Below are 9,070 nucleotides of genomic sequence, written 5' to 3' on the forward strand. Positions count from 1 at the left end.
GGAGTGACGCCAGGGAGAGGGTGACAGCTGCGGGTGACTGGGAGTGACGCCAGGGAGAGGGTGACAGCAGCGGGTGACAGGGAGTAATGCCTGGGAGAGGGTGACAGAAGCCGGTGACAGGGAGTGACGCCAGGGAAAGGATAACAGCAGCAGGTGACAGGGAGTGACGCCAGGGAGAGGGTGAAAGCAGCGGGTGACAGGGAGTGACGCCAGTGAGAGGGTGACAGGGAGGGAGTGACAGCAGCGAGTGACAGGGCGTGACGCCAGTAAGAGGGTGACAGCAGCGGGTGACAGGGAGTGACGCCAGTGAGAGGGTGATAGCAGCAGGTGAAAGGGAGTGACGCCAGTGAGAGGGTGACAGGGAGTGACGCCAGGGAGGGAGTGACAGCAGCGAGTGACAGGGAGTGACGCCAGAGAGAGGGTGATAGGGAGTGATGCCAGTGAGAGGGTGACAGCAGCGGGTGACAAGGAGTTACGCCAGTGAGAGGGTGACAGCAGAGGGTGACAGGGAGTGACGCCAGTGAGAGGGTGACAGCAGCGGGTGACAGGAAGTGACGTCAGGGAGAGGGTGAAAGCAGCGGGTGACAGGGAGTGACGCCAGGGAGAGGGTGACAGCAGAGGGTGACAGGGAGTGACGCCAGGGAGGGAGTGACAGCAGCGAGTGACAGGGAGTGACGCCAGGGAGAGGGCGACAGGGAGTGACGCCAGTGAGAGGGTGACAGCAGCGGGTGACAGGGAGTGACGCCAGTGAGAGGGTGACAGGGAGTGACGCCAGGGAGATGTTGACAGCAGCGGGTGAGAGGGAGTGACGCCAGGGAGAGGGTGACAGCAGCGGGTGAGAGGGAGTGACGCCAGGGAGAGGGTGACAGCAGCGGGTGACAGGGAGTGACGCCTGGGAGAGGGTGACAGCAGCAGGTGACAGGGAGTGACGCCAGGGAAAGGGTGACAGCAGCGGGTGACAGGAAGTGACGCCTTGGGGACCTGCCTTGGGGACTTAGGCGTCACACCCCCCCCCTCACCCCTCCGATCTAAGCAACGGAATGCGACTCCCATTACCTCTACCCCTGTAGCTGCACTGCACCCACCTGTGACACCTGTGGGTACCTGCGTCCAGGTTCTCCACCGGACTGTGATCCAACAGTCTCCCGTGGACTCCAATGATGGCTCCCAGGGCTTCTCCAGTACTTTGCAGTTGGGGGGGCACCGCAGGTAATAAGCAAAAGCTTCACCGCCACTCGGAACTGGCCGCATGATCACGGTGCACTCCCCGACCGTGGAACACTGGCAGCACTCAGAATCATGCAGCTGCTGGTGGAGAGTATGAAGGAGAGGAAGAGAGTTTCACTGCCGAGCACTGCGCAACCTGACCGCACATGTTTCATGAGAGGCCGGGCTATTTCTACTGCACTCCTATGTGCGCCGGGACTTTCGGCCTGATCTGCTGGAGGTGAGCGGCGGAGCTGCAGTGACGGAGTGGGAACGTGGTGGGATGGGGCGGGAGCCGAGTAAATCATTTAAAAAAAAGTAATCGGTTGCAGCGGCGTGACGGGTGCAGGGGAGCGGCGGGACCCACAGGCATCTTGGGCCCCGTAGCAGCCGCTTCCCCTGCACCTATGGTAGTTACTCTGGAACTGTCCCTGCATACACTTCCCTGGCTTGGGGACAGGCGGGCGGGGACGGCCACATAGTCACTAAATGACAGGGGGTATGTTCCTTGGTGCCCCCCTCCCCAAATCGACCACTGACCAATCAGCAACCTGATGGGCTGAAAGCACGCCCCTGTCAACGCGGCACTTGTACTATATGCCGCTTACAGGGATTTTTTCAATGGGTTTTCTGTGCTCGATGCTCGGCCCCGCCCCCCCGCTTCCGGCCCTTTAACACAAACAGCGGGAGGCACCGAGAGCAGTGCCTACGAAACCCTTTTAAAAGTGTTTTTTTAAAAGGATAATAATGATTTAAATAATATAAAGGCTGAAGAAGATACATATGACACAGAATGTGTCATAAGTATCTTCTTTGTATTATTTTAATCATTGATGGCAGGGGAGGCACTGCCTCCCCTGCCTCCCCTGACTGCACGTCCCTGGTGCAGACAGAGGCGGATTGGCCCACCAGGACACCATGACAGATTCCAATAACCCACTCAGCCAGGCCGATTCACACTCAGGATGGGCTGGCTCACACTGCTTCCAGTACTTGCCGTTCATTGGAACGCAATCCGGAAGTTAGGCTAGCGGGCACTTCAAGGTGCCGCTAGTCGTGAAAAGTGGTGAAGCTGTTCTACCAACAGGGTACCTGGAGAAATTTAACCAGCCCAGCAGCATCCTCTCTCTGGCCATGGCCAAAGGTCTCTTTAACGAGCCCGGCCCGGAAGCAGCAGCATAGTGATGGCCGGGTTCACTACACCTACCGTCACCCTAGCTCCCACACTCTCACTGGATTGGCCAGAGTGGCGACTGAGCACTGAAGGGGACCCGGCAGAGAGGTTATTTTTAATTACATTATTTGTATTATCATGATGGTGTAAGGTTTAGGGCGTCCCTGGTCACAGTGTATGGTTTGGGGACTGGTCAGGAGCAGGATTTACCTTGTTTTCAGGATGTCGGCTGATCAGGCTGCACTCACAGCCAGCCAGCCCTGGGACAATCTCTAATGCAAAGTCCTTCAGTCATATAGCTGCCCAATGTCTGTCCATGAAGATGGGCTTATTTATGTAATGCGGTGGCTATGTATGTAATGCGGTGGCCACGTATGTAATGTGGTACTATTTGTGTAATGAGGTGCTATACGTGTAATGTGGTGCTAGCCATCTAATGCGGTGCTATACGTGTAGTGCGGTGCTATACCTGTAATATGGTGCTATTCGTGTAATGTGGTGCTAGTCGTATAATCCGGTGCTATACGTGTAGTGCGGTGCTATACCTATAATGTGGTGCTATTCATGTTATGTGGTGCTATTTGTGTAATACAGTGCTATACGTGTAGTGTAATGCTAGACATGTAGGGGGTCATTCCGAGTTGTTCGCTCGTTATTTTTTTCGCTACGGAGCGATTAGTCGCAAACTGCGCATGCGCAATGTACGCAGCGCGCCTGCGCCAAGTAAATTAGCACAAAAGTTTGGTATTTTACTCACGGCGTAACTAAGTTTTTTCATGCTGATCGGAGTGTGATTGACAGGAAGTGGGTGTTTCTGGGCGGAAACTGGCCGTTTTCTGGGAGTGTGCGGAAAAACGCAGGCGTTTCAGGGAAAAACGCGGGAGTGGCTGGAGAAACGGGGGAGTGGCTAGGCGAACGCTGGGTGTGTTTGTGACGTCAAACTAGGAACGAAAAAGACTGAGCTGGTCACAATGGCTGAGTAAGTCTGGAGCTACTCAGAAACTGCGCGGTAATCGTTACGAGAAAATTAGCGAATCTTTCGTTCGCAATTCTGCTAAGCTAAGATACACTCCCAGAGGGCGGCGGCTTAGCGTGTGCAATGCTGCTAAAAGCAGCTAGCGAGCGAACAACTCGGAATCACCCCCGTAATGCGGTGCCATACGTGTAATGTGGTGCTATTCGTGCAATGTGGTGCTATTCATGTAATAATGTGGTGGCTATGTATGTAATCAGGGGCAGATTGGCCACTGGGACAGATTCCGCTGCGCTGGTCCCCTGTGTCTGTGTTTCACTACTTGTGTGTGCTCCCTCCTGTACTGTGCTGTATGTAGTGTGTGCTCCCCCCTGTACTGTGCTGTATGTAGTGTGTGCCCCCTCCCTGTACTATGCTGTATGTAGTGTGTGCTCCCTCCCTGTACTGTACTGTATGTAGTGTGTGCTCCCTCCCTGTGCTGTGCTGTATGTAGTGTGTGCCCCCTCCCTGTACTGTGCTGTATGTAGTGTGTGCTCCCTCCCTGTACTGTGCTGTGGCCCTCATTCCGAGTTGTTCGCTCGGTATTTTTCATCGCATCGCAGTGAAAATCCGCTTAGTACGCATGCGCAATGTTCGCACTGCGACTGCGCCAAGTAACTTTACTATGAAGAAAGTATTTTTACTCACGGCTTTTTCTTCGCTCCGGCGATCGTAATGTGATTGACAGGAAATGGGTGTTACTGGGCGGATACACGGCGTTTCAGGGGCGTGTGGCTGAAAACGCTACCGTTTCCGGAAAAAACGCAGGAGTGGCCGGGGAAACGGTGGGAGTGCCTGGGCGAACGCTGGGTGTGTTTGTGACGTCAACCAGGAACGACAAGCACTGAAATGATCGCACAGGCAGAGTAAGTCTGGAGCTACTCTGAAACTGCTAACTCGTTTGTAATCGCAATATTGCGCGTACGTCGGTCGCAATTTTAAGAAGCTAAGATTCACTCCCAGTAGGCGGCGGCTTAGCGTGTGTAACTCTGCTACATTCGCCTTGCGAGCGAACAACTCGGAATGAGGGCCTGTATGTAGTGTGTGCTCCCTCCCTGTGCTGTCCTGTATGTAGTGTGTGCTCCCTCCCTGTGCTGTATGTAGTGTGTGCTCCCTCCCTGTACTGTGCTGTATGTAGTGTGTGCTCCCTCCCTGTGCTGTGCTGTATGTAGTGTGTGATCCCTCCCTGTACTGTGCTGTATGTAGTGTGTGCTCCCTCCCTGTACTGTGCTGTATGTAGTGTGTGCTCCCTCCCTGTACTGTGCTGTATGTAGTAGTGTGTGCTCCCTACCTGTACTGTGCTGTATGTAGTGTGTGCTCCCTCCCTGTGCGGTGCTGTATGTAGTGTGTGCCCCTCCCTGTATTGTGCTGTATGTAGTGTGTGCTCCCTCCCTGTACTGTGCTGTATGTAGTGTGTGCTCCCTCCCTGTACTGTGCTGTATGTAGTGTGTGCACCCCCTCCCTGTGCTGTGCTATATGTATAGTGTGTGCTCCCTCCCTGTACTGTGCTGTATGTAGTGTGTGCTTCCTCCCTGTACTGTGCTGTATGTAGTGTGTGCTCCCTCCCTGTGCTGTCCTGTATGTAGTGTGTGCTCCCTCCCTGTGCTGTATGTAGTGTGTGCTCCCTTCCTGTGCTGTCCTGTATGTAGTGTGTGCTCCCCCTCCCTGTACTGTGCTGTATGTAGCGTGTGCTCCCTCCCTGTACTGTGCTGTATGTAGTGTGTGCTCCCTCCCTGTGCTGTCCTGTATGTAGTGTGTGCTCCCTCCCTGTGCTGTATGTAGTGTGTGCTCCCTCCCTGTACAGTGCTGTATGTAGTGTGTGCTCCCTCCCTGTACTGTGCTGTATGTAGTGTGTGCTCCCTCCCTGTACTGTGCTGTATGTAGTGTGTGCTCCCCCTCCCTGTACTGTGCTGTATGTAGTGTGTGCTCCCTCCCTGTATTGTGCTGTATGTAGTGTGTGCACCCCCTCCCTGTGCTATATGTATAGTGTGTGCTCCCTCCCTGTACTGTGCTGTATGTAGTGTGTGCTCCCTCCCTGTGCTGTCCTGTATGTAGTGTGTGCTCCCTCCCTGTGCAGTATGTAGTGTGTGCTCCCTTCCTGTGCTGTCCTGTATGTAGTGTGTGCTCCCTCCCTGTACTGTGCTGTATGTAGTGTGTGCTCCCTACCTGTACTGTGCTGTATGTAGTGTGTGCTCCCTCCCTGTACTGTGCTGTATGTAGTGTGTGCTCCCTCCCTGTACTGTGCTGTATGTAGTGTGTGCTCCCTCCCTGTGCTGTCCTGTATGTAGTGTGTGCTCCCTCCCTGTGCTGTATGTAGTGTGTGCTCCCTTCCTGTGCTGTCCTGTATGTAGTGTGTGCTCCCTCCCTGTACTGTGCTGTATGTAGTGTGTGCACCCTCCCTGTGCTGTCCTGTATGTAGTGTGTGCTCCCTCCCTGTGCTGTATGTAGTGTGTGCTCCCTCCCTGTACTGTGCTGTATGTAGTGTGTGCTCCCCCTCCCTGTACTGTGCTGTATGTAGTGTGTGCTCCCTCCCTGTACTGTGCTGTATGTAGAGTGTGTTCCCCCTCCCTGTACTTTGAAACATATAAGGTTACAACAAAAGAGTTTGTAGAATGATAAATCAATAAAATCAGAAGTAGATGAAAGGCATGACTGCAGTGTCAGTAGACACTGAAAGTGGGCATATCAGTCCTTGAATATTCAGACGTACAAATGCACTGTACATGAGGGAAGGGCATTGTAGCAGCATACGCATAAAGTCGCAGGTAAACATTAGCATAACGTAAAGCAAAGGAGGCCCCAACTGTGTCTATATCAGAATCAGGAACTCTGAGGATTGACCCCACCCTCTTGACAGGCCCATCCCCCTGAACAGACTCCACCTCCATTAGAAAGAGTGTATACCAGCGCTGGCTGAACAAATTAAAAAGGATGGTTTGCTCTATGTAAGAAAAATAACAATTTATTAACACATCAAATATAGACAAATTTAAAAGAAAGGAATTCCTGTTGCCACAAGGTGGCGATATGGATTAAGAATGTCTTATCTGGATAAGATTTCATGAATTTCACATTCTCCTGTATTGGCAATGTCCATTCCTAAAGGCTAGGGCAACCTCCCCATGTGCATTCACTGTGTTAGGTAAATAGTTACCAGATCCCCACGATGGTAAGCATCAGCATTAGGATAAGTCCATTTATAGCTGTAGGGGTGGTGTCACGATCCGGGTATCTGGACGCCATTACTTACCCTTCAGATGCCTCCTAAGGCTGGCTCAGCATTCCAGGACCGGATCCCGCTGTTCCTGAGTTTCCACATGCAGAATGTCAGAGTGGTGATTTCATCAGCCGCGGCCTCCGCTGTGCCCGCGTGGTTAAATGTGCGCTTGTCAGTCTGGCGTCTCCTGTCTCCTGTGGCCGGCGTCGCCATTACTGTTTCAATTCTCACATGGATTACAAACCAAACTTCCCTCCAAGTGTCTGCATGGGCGCAGCCATCTTGGATTTTGTCATCTGATTATTTCCACCAATCTGCTGTCTGTATTGTTGATTTGCATAATTGCCTAGCCAACCCCTTCCTTGCTGCAGGTATAAGTATGCTGTGCCTGAGCAAGGAAGGCGTCAGTGCTTTGGTTGTCTAACCTAGTTCCAGTTTGTCTCTCTCCTGTGGTTGTCTTCCAGGTTCCAGCTCCTGTCTCCAGACTTCTGCTCAAGAGACCCGCACCAGCATTCCATCTGCGGTGTAGCCTGACTCTCCGATCCATTCTGGACTCACCTGTTTCCAGCTACAACAATCACCTGCTTCCAGCCCAGCTTCCAGCAGTGTACAGCTTCTCTTAAAGGGCCGGTGTCCTTTCTGCAGTTTACCACTCTCCACCGGTATTATTATTTCACCGCTCTCAAACAATCACCTGCTTCCAGCCCAGCTTCCAGCAGTGTACAGCTTCTCTTAAAGGGCCGGTGTCCTTTTCTGCAGTTTACCACTCTCCACCGGTATTATTATTTCACCGCTCTCAAACTCCAAACTTCATTATTATTTCATCGCTCTCAAGTTCGTTTATTATTTAACTGGTTCCAGCCAGTATCCACTCCGTACCAACAACAGTCTGGTTCCAGCCAGTATCCACAGCAGCCGTTTTACCTTCAGCAGCCCAGCCTTTCCTGGAACATCAGCTGGTACGATCCTGGGTTCTCTCCATTGCTACAGTCAGGCCTGGTAAGGACTTTCCAACTAGAAGATTATAAGAACTGTCTCACACTACCAGTGCCTGTGGCCCTTGCCACCCTGTAGTACCCAGGAATTGTATTTATCCTCTGTTGACTTTTATGTTTCCTTTTACTGCTGCTGTGTTACGGAGTTTGTCATAATAAACATCATTGACTTTTATCCTGGTTGTCGTGGTCACGCCTTCGGGCAGTTATTCTACATGTTACTTACATGTCTAGGGGTCTGATACAACCTCCCAGGTTCCGTTACATCTCAGCCCCTACAACTGAGGCTGCCTCCCGTCAGCTCAGGCCCTCAGTTGTGACAGTAAGCACTGACCTAATGAATCCAGCCGGAGACCAGGATCAAGCGGCCAGGCCGATGCAAGAACTGGCAGCCCGACTTGAACATCAGGAGGCTGCACAGGGCCACATCATCCGCTGTCTCCAGGATCTCTCTACACGGCTGGATGGGATTCAAACGACCCTCCGTGGACCTGGCACGTCCGGTGCGTCCACTACAGTGACACCAGCTGTAACCCCACCCACCTTACCCATTTCCAGTCCACATCTTCATCTTCCAACGCCAGCAAAATTTGATGGATCTCCAAGGTTCTGCAGGGGATTTCTCAATCAATGTGAAATCCACTTTGAGCTTCTACCTGGCAATTTCTTCAGTGACCGTACCAAAATTGCCTATATCATCTCCCTTCTCAGTGGCTCAGCCCTTGACTGGGCATCACCTTTATGGGAGAAGTCTGATCCCCTGCTGTCCTCCTATACTGACTTTGTAGCTACATTCAGGCGCATCTTCGACGAGCCAGGCCGGATAACATCTGCTTCATCTGAGATTCTCCGTTTACGCCAGGGAACACGTACTGTGGGACAGTATCTTATACAGTTTAAAATCCTGGCATCCGAACTGGCATGGAACGACGAGGCCCTGTATGCTGCATTCTGGCATGGCTTATCAGAACGCATCAAGGATGAGTTAGCTACCAGAGACTTGCCCTCTAAGTTGGATGAGCTAATTTCTCTTTGCACGAAGGTTGATCTACGTTTCAGAGAGAGAGCAACCGGGCGAGGAAGATCATCTACTCCTAAATCTTCTGCTCCTCCTCCTCGTCAACCATCTCCATCCAAGGATGAGCCTATGCAAATTAGTCGTTCCCGTCTATCTCCCGCTGAGCGCCGAAGACGTCTCTCTGAGTCTCTCTGTCTCTACTGTGCAGCTCCGTCGCACACTATCAATGCCTGTCCCAAGCGTCCGGGAAACTCCAGATCCTAGCTCGCCAAGGAGAGGGTCGGCTAGGAGTAATGATCTCCTCTCCATCTCCTCATGACTGTAACCTCCCAGTGTCGCTCCAAATTGCTCAACGTTACAGGAACGTCATTGCCCTCCTTGATTCCGGAGCAGCTGGGAATTTCATAACCGAAGCTTATGTTAAACGGTGGTCCCTACCCACCGAGAG

Source organism: Pseudophryne corroboree, chromosome 6, assembly GCF_028390025.1.
Source record: "Pseudophryne corroboree isolate aPseCor3 chromosome 6, aPseCor3.hap2, whole genome shotgun sequence".
Classification (NCBI taxonomy): Eukaryota; Metazoa; Chordata; class Amphibia; order Anura; family Myobatrachidae; genus Pseudophryne; species Pseudophryne corroboree.